The following is a 23,980-nucleotide window of genomic DNA, read 5'->3' on the forward strand; positions in this document are numbered from 1 at the left end:
CATTTTCTTCCTTCTCATAAACAAATAACATATTAGCACTAACTATCCAAATTATACCAACTATATCCATAATAATCCAGGCAATGCTACCAGCCTGTCTTTTTCTGCTGACTTTGTGTCACCATATATGCATAATAACAAAAATTCCTCACCTCTGGCCACAGCATTTGCTTATACAGAAAGCAATTCTTCTATTTGTTCCAATATTTCTGGCCTGAATCAATTTAAGTTTAACTTTTTATAATGGTGTGTGTGTGTGTGTGTGTGTGTGTGTGTGTGTGTGTAATACTGACCATTTAGACACCAAAAGCACTTTAAATAATTTCACACACATTCCAAAAAACTCATAAGGGAATCAAGTACAGCTTCTCCACTCCAATATATACAAAATAAACATGCCAGCAGTGGAAAGAGAAAGCAAAGCCGCAGATCTATGAAACATACTGCCTCTTTTCCAAACAAGTGCCAAACACTAAATAAAAAGGGGAGGGGGTTCAGCAGTAATTTTACAATTTTGACATCTTTGTGATCTACTTTAATATAAAACACTTCTGAAAAAAATTAGTTGTTCAGAAATAAAACATTTTGAAAACAATATTCCTTTAACTACAAAGCAACATATTTAGTATACAGTGTAGGTAATGCCATACAGCTAAGAGCTCTCACAAAATAAATAACACAGGTTTAAGGGGATGGAAATATTCCTCACCTCATTTATTTCATTTAGAATGATATTATTCTACTTTTCTGCTTTATTTACTAAGGCTGTGTGTTTTAGTTTCTCCTGGTGTTTTAGTGAACTGGATACAGATATCCCACCCATGGTAAAAAGTGAATATTTACTTTTTGTCTAGAACAAAATGCTGACAGAGCTGAGACAGGAACACAGACAGGAGAGAAAATATGCAAATTTCACAGCAGGAGCGAAAGCATCTACTATCCTTACTGTTTTTAGAGAAGGATAAAGAACTACTTCCATTACCTTTCATTCCCAGGGTGATTTCTATTACCATACAATGTACTGCTAGAATAACTATCAACTGAAATAGGATAGGTGATTGTGGTTGATATTCGATACTGTTAATCTCATCCTTGGAAAAAAACATTTTCAAAAATTATAAGCACGTTCTTAGAAGTTACCACCTGTTCTTTCTTTCTATCATGTTTTAGTAAGGAAGAGGTATGAATCTGTCTCCAAAATGTAGATTGAACGCATGCGTAGGTTAAACATATGCATTTTCTTTTCCCAGAATGAAACCTGTCCCCTCTCCAGTTTTAATATGAAGCCTCACTCAGGCCTCAGTAAGGTCAGTGTGGTGTGACCTAGAACTCAGAAAATTTCAGAATCCCTAACACTTGTTTGGAAACAAATGACTTCTCAAGATGGAGCAGTCTTGCTATCAATCACCTACAAGTTAATTCTACATAATAAGGCAGGTTTCAATGCAGACTGATATATTGTGAAATGCTTTATGTAAAGTTGATTAGAACAGCACTCAAAATGGATGCAGCTCTCCAAATCACTACTTTTGCTTAGAAACATTAATCTCAATTATAAGGAAATCTTCATAACAGTAATGCCTGGTATGAAGAAAGTATAAAATAAATCAGGTTTTCTAAGACATAATCAAGTTATCAGTTTCGGAATTGGGGGGGGGGGGGAGCCAGCATATATCTACCCTGATACATTAAAAAGGATCTGAAACTTTCCAAGCCAGGCATCTTTAAAACTGGTAATGGCAACATCTTACTTAATAGGAAATTCTCTGAAGTTAGCGGGGGGGGGGGGGGGATGAATATTTAAGTGTTAGTATGACAGAGCCTGCCTTACAAAACAGTATCATACAATTTGCCATTCTCAACTGGACACTCAGAAGACAAATCTTTTAATTCAAGATTTGAACTATTTGGAAGAAGATATTTCAGCTTATCGCATATGTACCTGACATGGTGTTTCCTTCAAACAAACAACTTCAATATCATCACATAACAGAATGTTTCTGTTTTGCACACCAATTGTCAGGAATCTTAATATAGCCATACCTGCTAAAACAACAAACCTTGTACGAAGGAACAGGTTAAAGAACAAGAAACAGATTTAGTACAGGCGTATTAAAGCCATCTGTTTTCCATACAGATTTTAGTTATAGTTCTACATACAGTTACTCTTCTACTAGTATTTTAAAAGTTACATTTAACAGTATGTATCACAAGAATTCTCAAAATTAGAATATTTGTAAGGGTCTAGTTGCTGCAAGATTTCGAGAGCTTTCTGACATAGTCTGAATTCCACCAAATTCTTTTGGAGTCAACAGGACTACTTGATAGTGAGTGCTTCAAAGGCAGAATATCTGCATATGTTTTTGGAGTAGTCTTAATTTTAATATATTAGCTATAAATTCAGGAAACTTAACTCTCTTTTGCTTGAAAATTTAAAGGCCTGATTCTCCTGAAACTATGGGTCCTATTTGTGGGACTTAATGCAAAGATCAGTTACATCAAGAAAAGCAGCACACTAATAACTACTAATAGCTTGGATCGTGCTGCACAGGGTACAAAATGTAAGATTTTAAAGGCTACTGATTTTTAGTTTACGCATTTTGTAAGGTTTCCTTAAGATCATATCTCTAAATCTTTTAGGGTTGACACTAAACTTGGCTAGTCTGCTTTTCTAAATCTCTCCTTCCATTTATATGTTTTGTTTCTACATATCATAACAGTTGGACAGTTATAAAGATCATTTTGTTCTGTTGTGCTTTACTCTCAAGTCTCCAAGACACAACTATTATTTGCATGAAAAAGCTTAACTGGAATACAAATATCTTGCTAACCAGATCATGACTGCAATATCCTCCCTGACCTATAGATGACTTTTTTTTAAATAGGGGATTCACAGCATTCCTCTGTACAACTTCTCCTTATCGTATTCAACCACTTATGCCAGAGCAATTCCACTAAAGCAAAAGATCTTCTGGAATGAATGATTTAAGCTTCAGAATTTGTGCTTTCCTATTTCCTCACAGGGATTAAAATTGTCACGTCACTTCTTCATGGAAACTGTATACAGCACATGTAAGAAGCCTTCTGTTTTCTAATCTGCAGAAGTTACACTGGATCTGCCACACTGGGAGCGTAAAAACATCCAGTTTAAGCCAACTGCCATCACATAGATTAAATCCAGTCATTTTAGTTTACTGCAGAGTTTCAGCCACTAGACCATGTTGACCCATACCAGGTACTTTAACATTATACTTTAACATTATACAAATGTTATTACCTAAGACTACAGTGTGCTGTATGCATTCCTACAGTGGCCTCAAATGATACGCTAATTCGATGCTTTACTTAAGAAACTATAAAATTATTAACTCTAAATATCTTTAGGTAAACACAAATATTATGCACTGTTTTTATAATTATTGATACTAGAATAAATGTCCTACAGTACTTTTAACCAAAAACCCAAACACCTTGACAATGCATATCTTTATAAGCTTACTCAAAAATTCCACCTAATGCTTTTACTCCAATGTAAATGTCGAATGGGATCACGTCCAAAACGGGGTATCTCAGAGACATACTGACATATTTTTAAATCTTTACATGCACTGCTTTAACTCTGCAAGTCACAATACAACTGCATCATGGGGATTCTGCATGCGTTTGACATATATTATGCAAGATGTTATCCTATTTGCATTTATATTAAAGTTATGATTAGATTATCAAAGTTTAGATGGCACCAAAAACATGACAGAAAAAGCAACACACACTTCACAACGCTGTGTTATAAAACGATAGATCTGCAGAACTCTGTTCTTTCAGGCAATGTGTACAAATGTCTTTCCTTTTTCCTCCTTCTTTGTTTTACTGGCAATTTCTTAAGTGCAGATAAGAATATTTGTAAAGTCTGAATGCCTAACTTCCAGCATGAACAGACCACCCAGCGAAATCTATCCTGTCTGCAAAGGTTTGACAAACACAGTTGTCAAAAGATAAGTGGTACAGTGCTAGGAAGAGACAATCTCATCTACAGAGATCACACCACAGATAAGAAACCATCCACACTTTAAACCAAAAGGCAGGCTTTTATGGTCCTTGAGGATCCTTAGCTTGACACAGTAAAGAGCCAGACTCATGAAGTGTGTCTTGCCTGTGTGTTTGTGTGTGTTAAAACCGGTGTGTACCAGGAGTCCTGTCTTTTGAAAAGCTGCAACACTGCAACACCCATCCCAACAAGCGCAGAAGGCTAGACTTTTGCTAGCCTGGGAGGCTGATGTTTTGGATAAGTAATGTGTTGTGTACACCTTGGCGTGACTGGAGAAAGGTCAATGAAACCCAGCAAAGCTCAACCTGCTGGATCCTAAGAGGCAAAACCCTCTACTTGCCCTCAAGAAAGCAAAGGACGCCAGAGCAGCAGCAGCAGCAGCAGCAGCAGCAGGGAGGTCAAGGGAAGGGTTTCCCAGACATGTCAAAGTCGCCCAAGGAGCTGCAAGGTCCAAGGTGAAGCAACCACAACGTATATCGAAACGTAGATCTAAAAAAAGGTCTCAACAACAGTTTGACAACTCAGAGGTGGGTACAAGTCGGAAAAGGTTGAGATGGTCAGAGAGTGTGAGCAGCAAAAGACCTCAAGGTATTATTGAAACTAGAATACATTCATCACTCTGAAAGAGGGAGGCTGAAACCTCTGTTATAGAGGCAGACAGGGCATGGATCTGTGTTGCTGGTGGCATTAGCTAGGATGCTTTTAAAAAGGGAGGAAAGCTGTCCTTCCTTCTGCCTTTCTTTCTCTCTCTCTCTCTCTCTCCTTTTCCACAGTCTGAGACCCGACCTAATTGAGAGATTGGAACACCGCGTTCACACGAGGCTTAAGACACGCGTGTTTGGCGCGGACGGAGCCAGAGAGAGAAAGAGGGGCTCCTCTCTCGTTCGCTGCTTCCCCCCCCCAAAAAAAAAGCCTCTTCTTCTTCTGTCTGCTCTCTGCCCTTTGGCCCAGAAACAGAGAGAGAGAAGGGAAGAAGGAGAAAGGGAAAGGAGAGGAGAAAGTCCGAAGCGGAGCATTAAAAGGGGGCTTTGGAGGGAAGCACCGCCTGAGGCTGCCACCGGAGGAGAGGCTCCTCGGAAAAGGCGGGCAGTTCAAGGCGAGGAAGGACCCGGGAGAGACGAAGAAGGGAAAGAGGAGAGGAAAGAATGAAAAAAGAGGAAGGAAGGAAGGAAGGAAGGGAGGGAGGGAGGGAGGGAGAAAAGGGGAAGATAGATGGATGGAAGGAAGGAAGGAGAACAGGAAGGAAGGGAGAAATCAGTTGCGAGGAAGGAAGGAAAGAAAGAGAAATAAAGGAAGGGAGGGAGAAATAAGTTGTAAGGAAAGAAGGAAAAAAGGGAGGATAGAAGGAAAGGAAAGAGAAAGGAAGGAAGAAGGTGGGAAGGAAGGAAAAGAGAAATAAGTTGCGAGGAAGAAAGGGAAAAGTGAGAGAAAGGAAAGAAGGAGAAAGAAAGGGAGGATGGAAGGAAGGAAAAGAGAAATAAGTTGCGAGGAAGGGATGAAAAAGAGAGAGCCAGGAAAGAATGAAGGAGAAAGAAAGAAAGAGAGGACAGAAGCGAAAGAGAAAAAAAGGAAGGAAGGAGAGAGATGAAGGGAGGGAGGGAAGGAAGGAAAGAAGGAAGAAGGAAGTGAAAGAGAGAGAGGAAGGAAGGAAGGAAGGAAGAGAAAGGGGAGGTATTGAAAGGAAAGAAGACGGAAGAGGGAGGAAAGAAGAAGGAAGAAGAAGAGAGAAGAAAGAGGAAGGGATGAAGTGAAAGAAAAAAGGAGGAAGAAAAAGAGAGAAAGAGGAAGGGATGACAAGAAGAAGAAGAAGAAGAGAGAGAGAGAGAGAGAGAGTGGAAGGAAAGACGGGAAAGAGGAAGGGAGGGAAGGAAGGAAGGAGAAAGAGAGAGAGAGAGAGGAAGGGATGAAGTGAAAGAAGAAGGGAGAGAGAGGAGTGAAGGGGAAGGGAGGGCGGACGGTGCTTCCCCGCATGCCTGCCTGCCTGCCTGCCTGCCTGCCTGGGTCGAGGCTGGGTCCCCCGCGGCGCCCCCTTCCCCTCCCGGAGCGCCAGGGGAGCCCCTCTTCAGTCTCCACTTACCCGGGGCGCCTCGGCGCGGACTCCCTTCTCCGCCTCCTCCTCCTCCTCTTCTCTTCTCTTCTCTTCTCAAGGAGAAAGGCGGGAAGAAGGCGGCAGGGAGGACGGAGGGAGAGCGGAGAGTCAGTCCCAAGTTCCCTCTCGGGTCCGGGATGGAGGGAGGGGAGGGGGAGGAGGGGGCGCCCAGGAGCCGGAGGAGGAGTTCACTTTCCTGCGGCCGGAGGGGAGCTCGTTATCGCGAAGCCCAGAGGAGGAGGAGGAGGCGGAGGAGGCAGAGAGGGGACCACCAAATAAAGTGCCACTGGAGCAGAGGGGGGGCGGTAGCCGGGAGGGTGGCAATTCTGCAAGGGGCGACCCCCGCAGGGAACGCGGCGGCGGCGGCGGCGGCGGCAGCAGCTTCAGAAAACGAAAAGGGAGGGGGAGAGAGGGGGAGAGGAGCATACCATGAAGCGCTCAGAGAGGGGGGGGATCCAAAAAGCCCCGGAATAGGATTACTCTCTTATAACCTTCTCAGCCCCTAGAGCATTGAGCGCCGGGGTGCCCCTTGGCGGCGGCTTTGGTCGGGCGGTGGACTGAACCACCTCGCATTCCACTCCTCCTCCCCCCCCCGCTTCCTCGGTTGGTTCCTTCGGAATGCCGGGGCTCCCATGCTGCGTCCAATCAGGGCATCCACTCGCGGCGCCGTGATTGAGGGGTCATCCGTGAACAGCACTTGGCGCTGATGAACGAAGAGGAAGGGAGGGGGAGGGAAAGGGGTGCGGGCGGGCGGGCGCTGATTGCAAACACTGACGAACTTGTCTCAGATGCCCCCCAGTTGATCTTGGGGTAGTGAGGACGGCGGGCGGGCGGGCGGGCGGGCGCGCTTTCTCCATTTCTTCGTGGGGCTTTCTTAAGTTTCCTCATAAAGGGTTTCCCTATTGCTACCCTCTGAGGCTGAGAGAGTGTGACTCGGGCACTGGGTTTCTGTGGCCCAGCCAGGATTCGAACCCAGAGTCATAATCCGACGCTCAAACCGCTACCCTGGCTCTCTCCGTTACTTCTTTTAGCGGTGTTTAAAAGGCGCCAAGTGTTTGCGTTCCTGAGGCAGCGCTTGGTACTTAAGGCTGCGTCCGGACTGGAGAAATAATCCAGTTTGAGACCATTTTAATTGCACACAGTGCTAGGGAATCCTGGGAATTGTAGTTCGTTGCGGCACCTTCTGACAGAGAAGGCTCAATGTCTCACAAAACTACAGTTTCCAGGATCCCCCTAGCATTGAGCCAGGGCAGTTAAAGCGGTCTCAAGCTGGGTTATTTCTGCAGTGTGTGTTGGACCTTAGTTTGCATTGAACACACCTGGTAGTAAAACCGTCTCTCTTACCCAGATCCATCCATCTCCTCCTCCCTTACATATATGCTTTCGCTCCTCAAAATAAAATGTCGCTTTCCCTCAGAGTCTCCCTATTATCTTGTTCCTTTCCGATTTATGGCGACCCTCCGGAGAACCTGATTCAAGAGGTTTTCTTGACGAGTTTCTTCAGAGTCACCCTCCGAGGCTGAGAGAGTGTGGTTTGCCCAAAGTGGGTTTACGGGGCTGAGGCAGAATGCGAACCCTGATCTCGAGTCTGTAGAGAGAGATCTCTTTAGTCTGTGAAGCCATTTTAAGAACTGTACAATGTGGTTTGACACCGCTTTAACTGCCAAGGCTCCATCCCACAGAATGGGATCTGTAGTTTTGGGGAGAGGAGGCTAAAGACCTAAGAAAGCTACAAATCCCAGGATTCCATAGCACTGAAAGCAGTGTCAAACTGCATTATTTCTACAGTGTAGACGCATCCCTCCTACTAGATTCTAGGGCTTTACTTCTTGAATAAATACTTTGCAGACTGTTTAGGAGGGTCTTGGGGAACCTCTCCTTCCCTCTCTTTTAGTTCCAAAACACACGGCGGAAATAATCCAGTTTGAGACCGCTTTAGCTGCCCTGGCTCAGTGCTATGGAGTTCTGGGAACTGTAGTTTTGTGAGGCATTTAGCCTTCTCTGTCAGGGAGAGCTCGGGTGCCACAATATACTGTAAAGCTCAGTATTCCCTAGCACTGAGCCAGGGCAGTTAAAGCGGTCTCAAAACTGGGTTATATCTGCAGTGTGTTTTGGACTTAAGGCCAGAAAACTTCTCCACTTCTGCTTCATTCGTTTTCCCTGCTTTCCCAAAGTTTCTTCTGGGAAATAAACCCCAAAGTCCCGAGAACGGGGCAGAATTTGAACACAGGACCTCGCAGCACAACCCACGGCAAAGCTTCCCAGCTCAAAGCCAACGACCAAGGGGGGGGGGGGGGATACGCTGATGTAACAGTAACGAATTCTTGGCAGCCCTGCGTTTGTGTCTACGCGCGAAAAGCGGTTTCGAACCGTTTGGCTCTAGGCTGTGACCACACTTTGAAAGAAGGCTGGCTTTCTAGATATCAATCAATCAATCACTCTATAACCGGTTCTCAAACTCCATCTATTGTGTTGGGTGCCTTCGTTTCCAACTTATGGCGACCCCTGTCCTGGGGTTTCCTTGGCAAGACTGGTTCAGAGGGAGTTTGCCATTGCCTTCCCCTGAGGCTGAGAGAGTGTGGCTTGCCTAAGGTCAACACTCAAACCACTGCTCCATGTAAGGAGCCTCTGCACTGCAGAATTCATGCAGTTTGGCACCACTTTAACTTCCACATTCTTCCTGCATGTCCTCCATTCTGAGGTCTGAGGAGCATGAATTTAGGGAGTGTTTCAACATTTCCTTGTGTCGTGTCTTATATCTTCCCCAAATGTCCTCCATTCTGAGGACTGAGAAGCATGAATTTACATTTATAAAGTGTTTCTAGGGCCGTGTCCTCCATTTTTTCTGTAACGCCCTCCATTTTTGGCTTGTCTTTCCTCAGCAGCCCAAAAGGAAAGCTATATATGGCTTTGAAAAGGTCTTTTGACACCGGCTCCCTCCATGTTGAGAATAGAAGGGAAGGATCAAAGGAAGCCATTGCAGCAGAGAAAGACACTTGGGCCGTTCATCAAAGCACGCTTCTGCCCACTGGCCAGCCTTGATCCCCAAACGCCGTCCACCAGGGAAACCCTCCCTCGAGCAAAGCTGTGGCTCAGCGGCCTTGGATAGATGTCGGCCTTTCAAGAACATTTGGGCGGAGGAGAGGGGGCTAGAAGCTGTGTTGTTTCCGACTTATGGCGACCCTCAGGCCAAACCATCGCTTGCAAAGTTTATTCAGAGGGAGTTGAGGCTGAGAGAGTGTGACTCAACCAAGAATGGTTTCATGGCCCGGGATTCGAACCCTGCTCTCCATGGAGTTAAAATGGTGTTTAATGGAGTTAAAAGTTGGGAGGAGGACCCTTGTAACAAACTAAAATGTGGACATTATTATTGGCATTGCCATCACACACACACACACACACAAAACTCCTGTCAGACTTCTTGTTGTGAGGAAACTTAGTTCCCTCATTGTTTTATCTTTTGGACTTCAGCCCCCAGAATCCCTGACTATTGACCAGGCTGGCAAAGGCTTCTGGGAGCCGAAGTCCAAGTAAAACCCTGAAGGACCAAAATGTGTAGAGAGATCACTACCCTATCTATAGCAGCACTATAAGAGTGTAGTGTAATCTAGTCTCAAAGGTGCTACAAACCTTTGAGACTAGATGTCCACACTACACTCTTATAGTGCTGCTATTCCATTTTAACTGCTCTGGCTGCCTCCTCTTGTTGCATTCTGGGATTTGTAGTTTAAGGAGGGGGCATTTAGAATTCTCAGCCAGAGAGCTTAGTCCTCGCTGAACTACAAACCCCATAATGCAACAGGAGGCAGCCACAGCACTTAAAAGTGGAACAGCAGCACTATATAAAGAATGTAGTGTGGTAATCTATTTAATAATTAATTAATAATTTGTTTTATTTATATACCGCTATTCCAAAGATCACAGCGGTGAACAGCAAGTAAGCTAATTAGCAAGTAAGCTAATTTGCCCCCAACAGTCTGGGTACTCAATTTTAGCTCCCTCCTCGGAAGGATGCAAGCCTGAGTCCAGCTTGGGCCCTTTTGCTGGTCTTGAACTCGCAACCTTGTGGTTTCGAGTGAATGGCTGCAGTACAGGCATTTAACCACTGCGCCACCAGGGCTCCTTTAGATCCAAAGCACACTGCAGAAATAATCCAGTTTGAGACCACTTTAACTGCCCTGGCTAATAGTGTGACTTATCCCAGGTCACCCATTAGAATCTGGTTTACTGATTGTAAACCGCTGAGGGAAGGATGAAAAAGAGAAACCCAACTTGGAGTCTGTCTACACTGGAGACATAATCCATTTTAATAGAGCTTTAACTGCCAGAAAAACGGATTATGTCTTCAGTGTGGACAAAGCCAACGGCTCTTGTTCTCCTCTCCTCCTCTGTGCATTTTGATATCGCTTTATTTGTGCAACTGCGTGTGATAATCATTTGCGCAATTACAATTCTTTTAATTGTAAGCTGCCTCGGTTGTCTTTTTGACAGAGAAGTGGGATAAAAATAAAGCTATTATTATTATTATTATTATTATTATTATTATTATTATTCCATTTCACTGCCTATTGTATAGGGAAAGGGCTCCCCTGGAAGCCATTCCCTCCTTGTCCAGAGTCCACAGGACAAGTACCTGAGGAGAGAAAACGCTTATTCTTAAAACAGTGGCAAGCAGAGCCCCAGCCTTACCTCCAATCCATGGGGCTTACTTTCAAAGGAGGTATTTAGGATGGTAGGATAAGTTGAATACTAGGAGGAGGGAGCTTAAGGGAGTTTAATTACGCTTTAGCCTTTAAGCTAATTTGAAGTGCCTTAAGTCACGTTTCTTTCCAATCTGATCTGGCTAATATCCTGATATCTTTCCCAAGTCTGTCCCTGAACGTGACTAAACTTAAAATGTAAAATGTTTTCCTTTTTTCTTTTTTAAAGGCACCACAGTACATATCCAGGGTAGTCAGACATCCTCCTTTTCCAGGACCTGTGAATCCCATTCAGACTACCTTTTAACCCGGTTCAGGATTCAAAATTTGCACGTGAAGTTCATATTGGGCCCGATTCTGTCACAATCCCTGTCAAGGCTTGCAGAAGGAAATGCCCCTTACCCCGGGGTATCCAGAATCGGGCTAAAATCCATCTTTTCCCAAAAAGACCCGGGCTCCGCGAAATATGAACTTGCCCTCGATCATGATCGGGGCAAATTCAGGGAGAGATTAGGGTTGGAGGGTGGACAGAGCATTCCCTCCCCTCATCTGAGGGGAGAGGGAGGAAGAGGAGGAAAGAACCGAAGGACTGGAGGCTGAGAGGAGGCAAAAGGGGGGGAAATCAGGGTGACTTTTGGGCTGCAAAGGGCTGTAAGAGGGAGGGGGAGTGGAGAAAGTGATGGAGGAGGAGGAGGAGCCCTGGGAAATGGAGGGCATTCTCTAATGGAGCAGGAGGATGATGATGAAGGAGCCAGGGCAGCTTGGGAGGGGAGGGTTGGAAGGAAAGAGGAGGAGGAGGAGGATTGCCCAGGGAAATAGGGCTGTGGGGCTAAGCCGGGGGATGTAGGGAAATCCAGCTGCAGCAGAAGGAGCCTCTTTTATTTCTGACAATTTATGTGCATGGTTTTTTGGGTGACATGTCTGTGTGCTTGCTTGTGCTTTATTTCCTCTTGCTCCTGGATTATTATTATTATTATTATTATTATTATTATTATTATTATTTGTGTTATATGCGGATGCTACAGTCAGAATGCCTGCGTTTCATTTCTCTTTTATTCCCAATTGATTCCATGGGTCAGTTGGAACCGACAGGTCACTCTCTCTCAGCCTGAGTGGAAGGCAATGGCAAAGCTCCTCTGAAGAGAATGTCAGCAGGAGGAAAAGGGTCAGGTCAGGTCAGGTCAGGTCAAAGGCAGGGCACGAACGGAGCTCCCATCAGGCACCTTCCCCCCTTTTTTATTTTTTAAAATTATTTTTGACAAAATATGCGCATTTTTTTTCTTGAGGCAGATATATAGATGGATAGAACATGGCTAGTTGCTTGTTCACTTTCCCTTCCATTTGCTGGCTTCCAGCAAAGGGGAAATGTTGCAAAGGGCTAGACTTTTTTTCCTTTGTGAATCAATGCTATAATTCGAATGTTACATTTGTTGCTCTTGTCAATTAGGCAACTGGCAAAACGATACATGCTTTTGCTACTGTCTCTTCAGGGCTAGCCCTGAATTGCTTTTAAAAGCAAAAAAGAATGCATGGCAATCACATCCTTTTCTGGCATTTCCGAGGTGAGGAATTTATTATTATTATTATTATTTATTATTACTACATGTGTACGAGGCATTCTGGGGTGGCAAGGAGCTAGGGATATAGGATGCATTAGCTTGCATTTTGGGGTTGAAAATGGGGCCAAGGGCAGATAATAACCTGCACTGACCCAAATGCCCCCCCCCCCCCCACACACACAAAGAGGTTTTAAATTTTGACGTGCACACTTTGGGGCATTTTGTGCATGGCTCTTTTAAAAAAGGAGGGGGAGAGGACACTTCCGATGCCCCTGCAAATGTCACCTATGACGATCGCTTGATTGACAGCAGGTGCCTTCAAGTTAAACCTGATAAGGCATTCGGGTTAAAATGCCCCTCAAATCTAGTGGGCACTTGCTAACGGAGAGATCTGGGGGAGGAGCATCCGGATCTACCCAGTTCCAACCATGTTAACTGGGCCAGTGGGAATGGGGCCTTGCATTTGCATGTTCTCTTCCTGGAGGATATCCAAAATTTGTGCATGACTACAGAAGCATGCATTTTGAGTAAGAAGCCTCCATTTTAATTTAATATTAAAACTTACCTTTTTTAATATTAGTAATATTTAATTATTTTGTGGAGAGGTCTTATTGCACTTTTGAGACTAACTGAAAGAAAGAAATTGGCAGTATGAGCTTTCGTAGACTTATGTCTACTTCCTCAGATGCATTTGGGTGCATTTAATTATTTTGTTAACTTTTGTAATCAGTGTTTCAGTTCTATCCTTTTTAAAATTATTGTAACCCGCCTTGAGTCCTGTTGTGGGGGGAAATGAGATATAAATCCTTGAAATAAAATAAAATAAATAATTTTGAGTGTATCTAAAAAAGCATGAGTTTACATTTCTATGGGGTTTATCAAACCAAGGAGATCGGGAGTTTATCACTTGAATATCCCAGAAAAATGTCGCACAAAACCCACCATTAGAGTGGTCACAAAGAAGCATTAATGTGCATCTTTTTACTTTTGGGACTTCAGCGACAATGCATTTCCGATGTCGCTTTATTTGCACAATTGTGTGTGATAATCATTTGTGCAATTACTCGCCATTTTCATTTTATTTGCAGGATGCTTTAAATGCACTTTAATCTCTCATAAATGACCAAATTAGACCCAGTGTGATAAATTCCTATGAGTGTTCTTTTAGAGCTTTTATTTGGTCATGTCCTACAGATTTTTCCAGATCAGCCTACATTTTAAGGGGCCTTGTTCTCCTTTATGGTTAGGACATCTGGTCACCCTGTGTGTACATGAACATGATCATTTCTGTTCCCCACTCCAACTGCTAATATTTTTTATTTTGCAGGGCCAGACAAAAACACGTCTCACATGTTTCAGCACTCAAAGGCCAAGGCAAGCTTCCCAGGTCCATCGGCTTGAAGGTGTAATTGAAAGCAAACAGCAGGATTGGACCTCCTTGCAAGACAGTCTGGCTCCTGCCTGGTGGAAGCTCCCCATAAAAATGGAGAGGAGGAAAAAACACAATCCAGGCATTGCCATGTGCTCTCCAGACTTGTAAAGTTGCCCTAATGTGTCCTCTCCCCCCTTCTCTCTAACCCCCATCTCTTTTTTTTAATGTGCATGTTCATCTACTGTATTTCTTCTATGTGCTTTAAAGTGGCTCCCTCTTTACTACTATTTTCTCTGTAAGGTTTTTTTTTTTAGGTTACTCAAGCACCTACCCCCCCCCCCCCAAAAAAAATCACTTGTCAAATGGCATCGGAAGAAATTGTTTCTAACCATTAAATTTGCTTTGGGGGTTGTTGTGCAGTCAAGCTGTGGTTGAGAACAGTTAGGTAAGAGCTTGCCTGGGTGGGACTGAAAGAGCCAACTCTGTGCATTGCTGAGGATAATGGGGGGGGGGGGTGATTTGAAGGAGAAAGAGCAAGGGAAAGGGAGAGGTATTAACATCCAAAACCTAGTGCTGGGGAATTGTTGTAGATTCCCTGTCAATCTTATTGGCAGACTATAATGTGACAGTTACAGTTCCCATTTGTTCTTTACACAATTGGCTTCATGTTTTTTTCTCTTTCTGGGTTAGGCTGAACAGCTGTTTAGGACTTCCTTTAGAAAACAGAGCAGATTTGGGTCATTTTCTCGGCCTCCCCTTTAGACCCTGCCTTTGGGGGCATGTTTGCCGTGTTTATCTGAGAGCATTCCTGCAGATCTGCATGGTGTCAAGTTTCCCTAATGTTTTTCCAAAGATAACCTCCCTCAACTTACTAATTGTACTTTGCTGTTGCTTGTAGCTATCTATACATCTCCTAGGAAAACAACCAGAAAATATACCTAGTTTCTTCTTTTCCCCCAGAGGGGTGGGTGAGCAGCAGCTGAACTTTAACAGAAAGGAATGTTTATACAATATAAGCCCCAATTGATAACCCATCAGCTAACAAAGCAGACTGATCCACAGCTTCATGAAAGTACTAAGATTTAAGCCAATTAAATCGATAAATCGGTTTAAATCCAAACACTTCAGCTAAGCTGGATTCTGCATTGGAGTGTTAGTAACTCATTAGTAAATTGGATGCATTAGTGAATGGGAATTTTGCTTCTGAGGTCAGGAATTACACTTGTAAATTTCAGTCTGCTGGGATATCTAGCTTACTGCATTATTAGCAAAGGATCATCAAAAGTTTACAACAACAAACCACCTTACATGGAAATATTACCAAGCTACCAGGAATACTTTGAGGAGTTTCATTTGCTTGGCATTTGAATTGTGGCAATATTGTACAACAAATATTTTAAATATTCATTGACAAACCAATAAAATTAAATGGCTGTCTACACTGGAAAAAATATGTCCTAATTACCTTCATTAAAGCAAACTAGCATCTTACATGTATCCATTCTAGAGCCACTGGATGTACTGATTATCATACAAATCAACCTTTAAATGGGGGTCATGCTTTTCTGCTACATTAGTTTGTGTTCCACTGCATAAACCAATGCTCTATATGAGACTGACCTCTGGTGAAAGCACGGTACTTTAGTTTCACCCAGTCATTGACCCTTTTTACCATGGACCCATAAAAGAACCAACTTGACTGAATCTACACATAGCTTAGAGGGGAGAAAATAATCCCTACATTCCACCTGCTGTCATACATCTCTGGCACTGGACTGCCAACTGAGAAAACCTGTTAGGTTTGATAAGAAATAATTGTGTGATTATTTAAGTACACTACATTTGTAATTTATAGTACTCATGATTATTTACTTATCACATATTTCTGGGCTACTTTTTCATAAAAGAAAAAAAATTCACAAGGCAATCTGCAAAAATACAAATGAAAATATAACATAAATCAGATGCAAGCAATGTAAAACAACTGTTTGAAAACTACAAAAAGCTACAATAAAATTTCCAGCTAGTTCCTAAATGCCTGATGTAATACTCACATTTCTGCCTTCCTTCACGAAAGGACCAAGGAAAAACACATAAAGAATTTTACAGTTCTGAGACCACCATAGAAAAGCACGTGCTCTTGGTGGGAGAGAATTTTATTTCCCTAAAGGAAATGTCCTCAGCCAGTTGAAAGGCACATCAGGGAATAGGGATTCAGCCTATGTCTGATGGAGTAATAAGCTCCTTGCAGAGTCAGGTTGGCGGCTTCGGTGAACTTCTGGATTCAGGCCAAAATGTAGATAGCCTGTTTCCCTGGTAGCCAAGAGTATGTTTGAACAGCTAAGGCTAGTGGTTAATCACTCCTGTACCTAGAAATGTCAGATATAGCCATGGTGGCACCCTTGGCATCACTAGCTAGAGTGTGACCTGGTGCAGAGGATGCCATTTGGGAAGGGCACACGTTCACCCCTCCTGCTGCTCCATTGTCAAGTTTCCTCTCCAGGGAGAAAGCCAAGCAATGGAGCAGCTGGGAAGGGTGCATGTTCACCCCTCCTGTGCCAAAGAGGGAGGAGGGTCCAACCGGTTGTCATTGCTCCTCTGGGGTGTCACCCGGTGCAGTTTGCCCTCCCCCCTAATCACACCACTGGGTTCAACTACACTAATACATTGTATATGGTGCTACTCTTTCAAAGTGCTCAGAAATATCAGCTGGTCCAGAATAGTGAGGCCAGTGTTGAGCAGAACCAGTTACAGGGAGCATGTGACTCCCTTCTTAGGAACTGCATAACTAAGTACCGATCCTTGTTTCCAACAACTCTAGTAGAAAGAACGAAATGTAAGATCCTTCATTGTGGCACAGTGATTAAATGCTGATACTGCAGCCACAATGCTGTAAGTTTGATTCTAGAGGAGGGCTCCAAAGTTGACTCAGCCTTCTGTCCTTTCCTAGGTCAGTAAAATGAGTAACCAGCTTTTGTGGGGCAACTGGCTTATACATTGTAAATCACTTAGGGAGTGCTAGTTCACTGATAAGCGGTATAGAAATATACTTGCTATTGCTATATTTTCATTTAAAGCACCTCCTTTCTTTCTAGCCACCATCAGACACATGTTTGGAAAGAACATGAGATGATCTCCCTGATAGGCTTCTCCCAGGGCACTAGAATTCCATTCTCTGTGAAGCAAGGCTAGCTCCATCACCATCCTTCTGCCAACAAGCAAAGGCATTTCTATTCAGATAGGCTTTTGGTGTTTAAGCTGACTTGATGCTGGAGTTATGCGGTGTATTTATTTTCTTATTAAATGCATTTGATAATGCTTAAATATTTTAATTGTAACTGCCCTGAGCCTTTTTAATTCTAACTACATGGAACAGATATGTTCCCCATTTAGTCATTTTTGTGGTCCTTGCTGTGCATCTCTCCTGACAAAAGCATATCACTAAAACCAGTGTTTCCTTCCTACTGGTTCTCTTCTCCATTCTCTTGTGCTGTGTCTGTGTTACCATTACACTGAATAATGCCTTTATGGCTCTCTGGACAGTGGCTCAATGATGCAGGAGAAGGTCTATATTAACTGCAACCTCAATGGTAGTACTGTAGTATGTGTGTGCGCGTCTGCCTGTTAAGTATTACAAGGATGGCTGCAATGAACTGCCTTAACTCAAAGAAGTTGCCCTTGGGAGATATCTGGAATCAGGGGCCTGTAAGACTTCAAAGATCAAAACCAACACCTTAAAATTGCAGCTAGAAACAAATGGTAACTAATGGATATTTCAGAATAGGTGTAGTGTAATGTGTTTTGATCAGGTCTCACCCAATTAGTATGCCAACAGCAGAATTGGTATCACCTAGAGTTTCCAAACTGTTTTCAAGGGCATCCTCAAAATCCTACAATCTGTACAGTCTACAGAAGGGCTATAGGGATTGTCTTGTTCTCATGTGTGAAAATGAGAAACAGATACATTTTTCTCCTCACCTGCAGAATGGTGAGATATTTTCTGACAGTCTTGAGACTGTTAGTGCAAATAGAGAGAATCCTTTTTGTTGTTCAAATTCTATAGCTAAAGTACAATAGCTGATGCCTTGTTACAAATTTATTAACCAGAAACATCATAACTTTTAAAAATTAGAATCATTGTATATTTAGTTCAATCAGTCAGTCCTTCTATGATTTAAAAGGACAAAACCTTAGTTTGGTGCACTGATATTCTGTACTCACACATTTAGGGCTGAAACAGATGGCCCTGAAGGGGTGGCTTCACGCCACCCCTTTGACTGCCAGATTGGGGTCGTGGCAACCGCATGTCACAGCCCCGATCTGGCTATTTGCCAGTTAAAAAAGAGGCAGCAAAATGGTGCTCTTTTTTGAGCCAGCAAAAGGGCACTCATTCCTTCGCCTCCGCCGCTGCAGCTTTGCAGCACTCCTGCAGTTTATGGTGTATAAATGCCATGCCACTGGAGCACTGCAATGCTGCCCGGCGTCTAGTCAGGCTGGCAGCATGATGCCTGCTTAGGGGCATGCATCATCTACATGCCATGCCCCCACGCCACCCCCAAACTGGTGCTGACTGCTGGTCTATTTCAGACCTGTTAGTCTCAAAGGTATTACAAGATCACTTTGCCCAACTGTTAAAGTTAATGTTTTTATATTCTCTTTGTTTTATAAGAAATTTTTCTGTCTAGGTTGCTGTGCACCACCGGTGGGCAACTGGAGACACCGCAGTGCCACTTTTCACCTCTCTCTGCCCAGGAGGGCATATGAGTTCCAGTTTCATTTTCAGCCATTCTGGATTGATTTTGGTTTTGTTTAAAAGTTGTTGTTTTAGCTTTGTGAAGGTTTCCAGGAGGGGTCAATGTTTTGTAGTGGTTTATGTCATTTTTGGCATTTGGGAGAGGGCAGCCTTTGGGGGCTTGGGCATTCGGGGGTTTGAGAGGTTGCAAAATCAGACCCTACAAGCTGCAAGCAGCCTCTGTATTGTAACTTGCCTACCTCTATTGTACACCAACCTGCAATGTTAAGTTTAAAAGGCAGCATATATATATATATATATATATATATATATATATATATATATGGGCAAGTTGTATTGAATTCAGTGGAATCTCATTGCATCCAGACAAGGATGACAGCTTTAATTAGCTAATCTGAGTGAAGACACATTGAATTTTGTGGAAGCTTTAGGGTGAAGAGACACTTACTGACTTTTGTGGGGGGTTGGGGATTAAGGTTATGGTGCAAAGCCATTATGTTTTGTAGTGGTTGTGAGCATTTAGGATGGTAAAAAAAAAACTGTAGTATTTTTAGAGTTGTATAGATAGGGGAGCACTTGTGCATGTTCATGTGCATGGTCTCCAGAGTACCATAGTCCAATACTCAAACCACTACTGGCTTTTAAATTAATACCTTCACTAACTAATTAATACCTATACTAATAATCTATTCATTCTTACTCTGTGGAGTAAAAATAAGTCTTGTTACAACTGTGATTCCTTCACAGAACTGAATACAGGGCATCCTATAATGTCTATTTAGACATAAATTCCACTGAGTTGACTCTCAGATAAGTCAATTTGAAGTGTAGATTTAAAGTTATGCTTCTCCTTTGACTACAACATGTTTTGGAAGAAAAACCTGACCGTCATTACAGCTGATCATTAACTACAAGCAGACTGTACTACAAAATGCAAAAAGTGTGCTTCAGATTTGTTAAAACTACCAAAACATACCACTCTAACTGAAAGGTTTGGTTTTAAAAACTGGTTCAATTAGTTTCTTTGTTGTTTTTGTCATTGAGTATAAAAATGTCCTTACAGTAAATAGCTAGGTGAACTATTAATAAAATATTGTTTGCTGTTTATTTTTAAAAAATTGTAAAATAGGTAGCATTTGGAAGTGCTTCTTTTGTTGTTAGTCTAGCTGCAACCCACTCTGTTCTTGTCTGTCCAGGAGAACTGTTTCTAATTGATCTGACATGGAATTTAGTAGGAGATGTATATGTTGCAATCCAAGCACCATCCTTGTATGCTTTGTAAAGTGATCACCATATGGGCCTTATTTAAAATATTTGAGGTTTCCATCTATTACCATTAACAAAACTGAACCACAATTTTATCTCAAATTTAAATTTCCTGAACACTGAATGGTTTTGTCTGCATATAGTAGTGCATTTTATTAGAGAAGAACTCTTTCTTTAAAATTTTTAACAGAGAGGAAAAACCTTCAGAACTATTTCCACTTATTTACGCAATTAAAATTTTCATGGGGATTTAATAAAGAACGCTTTGCTAAACGGAATGTGCCACACTCAAAACTGCTAGTTCTAGACAATAATTCATTCAGTGCTACTTATTTGGGGGGAAGGAGCAATTATGAACCCCAAATTTTTACTGATTGGCTCCTATTTTAAAATTTAAAAGGTATAACAACTCTTTGTTATAGTTAATAGTACTAAGTTATGAATGCTGATGGCCTTCTACTGCAGCCTTAAATTGCCTTGAAAAAGATACAGTTTCTTTAATTAAAAAAGCTGCACTGAACTAATCCCTCTAGCTGAAAAAAGAAAAGTTTTAAGCAATCTCTTTCTGCTCTGGGAGAGAAAAGCAGACAATACCATAACAGATCAGAAACATAAGCTATAGTGTGCAGCCAGGAGCACAGCAGGGAACTGAATACTGCTCCGACTGTGTCATTTTTTAATCCCCCATCCCAGTTTTCTCCGTCTGACCTCATGCTGAGATGAAGTTATCACAGAAGACAGCTTTACTCTTACCAATGAATCCAACCCTGGATCTGTATTATCCTTAGCAGATCAAAACACCGCTTTCATCAAATAGCATTATCTGCATAAAAGGCATGCAATTGCCTGATAATTTCACCCAAACTATGCTATTCATTTAAAGGACAAGAAGAAAAATGTAATTCATGCCTTTTCTTTTTCTTGAAAAAAGCTAACTTATACTTCACTCATGGGAACTTTTCCTTTTTTACTCAAGATCTCAAGAAGTGTCCATTAAAAAAAAAAATCCCCACCCAGTTTCCTTTTAATTATTGGAATACATCTATGCAGCTTGAGGGACAAAAGTATATGGCTTGCAGAAAAGAGGCAGGAAGAATCTGCAAGCCACATTTAGCTGTGGTACTGATTCCTTTAGCAATGCTTCCAGAAGCCTAAAAATAACAAAATCATATGTGACATATGACACAAGGATGCATTTAAATGACTGCAAAATATTATTTAAAAACCTCAGGAGGATTATTTTCACTGTAGGTGCATATTTGAACAATTATAATTGTATTACATGTAATAGGCTTTCTATAGGATTTCAAAACATAGTTTATATATCTATCCTATCTATCTTATGAAATTGTTTTTTGTAATATTGAGAAATACTGGAGATTTCAGTGCATCTTTAATGTAACACATAAGGTTTTATGTTAAGAATACAGTTATAAGTATAGCTTATTGAATGAGGTAGATTATTTCCTGGGCAGTACTTCTTTAACAGAAACTTTGGTGCCAGAGTCAGAAACAGCATGGAAAGATTAGAGTAGGTTCCTATACCATAAAAAACAAGAGCAAACTTTTTTTAATCAAAAACTAAGAATATGCAAATGTGAAATGAAACAACCAGGTCAGAGAAGCTTTACACCAACTTCTAGAGACCACTTGAAATTTTCCAAAATTAATCCAGAGATCCCCTCTCCCCAATTTCACTGGCCTCCAGTTTTCTTATAATTTCTATTTTGTTGACAAAACCTATAGAGCTATGCTTTTTAAACATGTTGGGGGAGCAGGTGAGGCAGGATAATCTGTTCTCTCCTTTTCGTTGTGTTTTGCTGTTCATGCATGCTCAGGAAGGGATTCAGCTCTTGTTTAACTTGCCTGTTGTAGTAGGCACATACAGCAATAGAAAGATTCACTAGAGGGGAATACCATTCTTTTCCAGACCAAGCTGTATTGACTTGTTGACTGCAGATATGCTGCTGCAACCCAGTACCAACAACCTGTGTTTCTCTAGTTCTTTTTCACCAGCTTCCCAGTGCCAATGCTGCTAAGAAACTTTGGCTAGGTAGAGGACATAGGAAAAGGGAGGCTCGGCAGGTGTTAAAACACCTTGTAAAAAGGAGCATCCTTGTTAGAGGCTTTGTTAACTGAAGTATGCGTGTACAGTGTGATGGAAACCTGTGTGCTCTATTAGGATAACTACTGTGTCCCTGAAGCATGGTTAGGATGTCCCTTTTCATTGACTGAGGAAAGCCATCAGTGAGCTCAATCAACCTATCAACTGAGCGAGGAAACCCATCAATTGTGCTGGGGCAGTCACATGGTGTCAGTGTCTCCTCCTCTCTCCTTGTCCGCACTCCCCTTCACTATTCCTAAGCAAGCAGATTCCCCTTATTATTTCTATGTATTTATTATTTTTCTATTTATATTCTTCTTCTTCTTTTAAAAAAACAACCTTTAAATCAGAGTATCAGAGCTCTGGAATTGTGTGCAAAAGTAATCATCATCATCATCATCCCAAAAGGCATACTGGGTAAGGCATATCACAGGGGAGGTAGGATAAAGAGGGAATCAGGAAGAGAGTGTGATGGCAGAAGTAGCCCCAGGTCCAAAACATGCTGCAGAAATAATCATTTGAGACCACTTTAACTGTCCTGGCTCAATGCTAGAGAATCCTGGGAACTGTAGTTTTGTGAGACATTTAGGCTTCTCTGTCAGAGATCTTTCCCAGAATTCCCTAGCACTGGGCAGTTAAAGTGGTTTAAAATGTGTTTTTTTCTGCAGTGTATTTTGGACCTCTGTCACACAACTGAGAAGAAGAGCAATAGTGGCTGCTCTCAAACAGGTATAATTCTGGTTTCTTTAAAAGCATGATCATTGTGAGAATGGGCTCATGCATGAACATCCTTAGAGTATGAATTGATGGGTCATTTTAACAAGGGCCTATAGGACTTTTAAGAACTTCAGAAGAGGCTCTTCTTGCGATGGCATCCCTAGGGAGATTAGGCTAGCTCCTTGTTGTCCCTCCACCAGCGAATATTTTTTCAAAAAAAGTCAGGCATGGTCTGACTAGTAACTAACTGGGCCTAAATGGACATGTTAGAGTGACTTTTAATCTTTTATTGTGTTCATTAAACTAGTATTTTAAAGTTGTTTAATATCTGTTTAAAATCAATAGGTATTTTACATTTATATTCAATTGTGCTTTATTTTAATATGATAAAAGACATCTTGCATCCCAACCTTAGGAGAAAAGATGGGATACAAATGAAATAATAAACAAACAACACACAAGTGGACTTCCACTCAGACATGAGACTTCCCCTCCATTTCACTATTTCATGGACAACACTGAATGTAAACCTTTATGTATTAACTATTCAAAATAAATGTGTATAGACCTCTTATACAGACTTCTTGTGTCCTAACTTAGACCCATTAAATTAATGGGAACTTTTCAAATCAACATTGACATAAGTTTCATGGATTCAGTGAGTCTATTCTAATTACTACTAACAATTGTAGCAGTAATCCAAACAATTGGATTTAGCCCTTGATGTGATGGGGTATTCAACTTTGAATTATATGAAGCTGTATGAGAAAATCATTACAAGGGAGTGGAAGAGAACTAGCCAACAGGAACACCTAAATAATGTCTAATGTAGTTTTACTATATTGCAAATTTTTATTTAGTTTTAATTTAAATTCTTACCTGTGTTGCATAGGTCAGTAATTAAAAGGGGAGGGGGCAAATTAATTTTAAAACTTAAAAAATTATGGTGCTAGGGGGGAAAAAGCTAGGGGGGGGAAAGCAATATACTACATTAGAAAATAGGAACTCTTCTGCTTTTAAGTATGTTCATGTTAACCCATGACATGATGCACTTTAATGTTCCTCTAGGACTAAATGGGTCAACTCAATTATTTAGAAATGCCTCATAAGTCAAAAAACATAAATGATTTTCTAGATGGAACATAACACTACCCTTTTTCATTTATTCTTCAAAATCTATTTTTCTGTTTGTTTATATCTTATTTATATCCTATCTTTCCACCAAAAGTGGGACACAAGCAGCTCACAGAAAGATTAAAGACACGTAGAGATAAAAACATAAATAGTTTTAAAGTTAGAATCTTATTGAACGAGTTAGATTAAAATGCAACTGAACTGTACATTAAAACACTTGGTTCTTAAGAAGTACATC

At 41.6% G+C, this 23,980-nt stretch overlaps 1 protein-coding gene across 8 annotated transcripts in view; it reads right to left on the reverse strand.

The window, feature by feature from the left end:
• The window catches only part of TENM3 (teneurin transmembrane protein 3), a 495,594-nt gene extending 489,404 nt beyond the window's left edge, over positions 1-6,190 (reverse strand). For all 8 annotated transcript variants that reach the window (XM_089525433.1, XM_089525431.1, XM_089525429.1 and 5 more), the window contains exon 1: positions 6,126-6,190. The gene's annotated coding sequence lies outside the window, so the exon portion shown is untranslated. The remainder of the gene's footprint in view (positions 1-6,125) is intronic.
• Positions 6,191-23,980: the final 17,790 nt, after the last annotated feature.

Source organism: Sceloporus occidentalis, unplaced genomic scaffold (assembly GCF_023333645.1).
Source record: "Sceloporus occidentalis isolate IW3139 unplaced genomic scaffold, rSceOcc1.0.p SCAF_5, whole genome shotgun sequence".
In the NCBI taxonomy this organism is placed as follows: domain Eukaryota; kingdom Metazoa; phylum Chordata; class Lepidosauria; order Squamata; family Phrynosomatidae; genus Sceloporus; species Sceloporus occidentalis.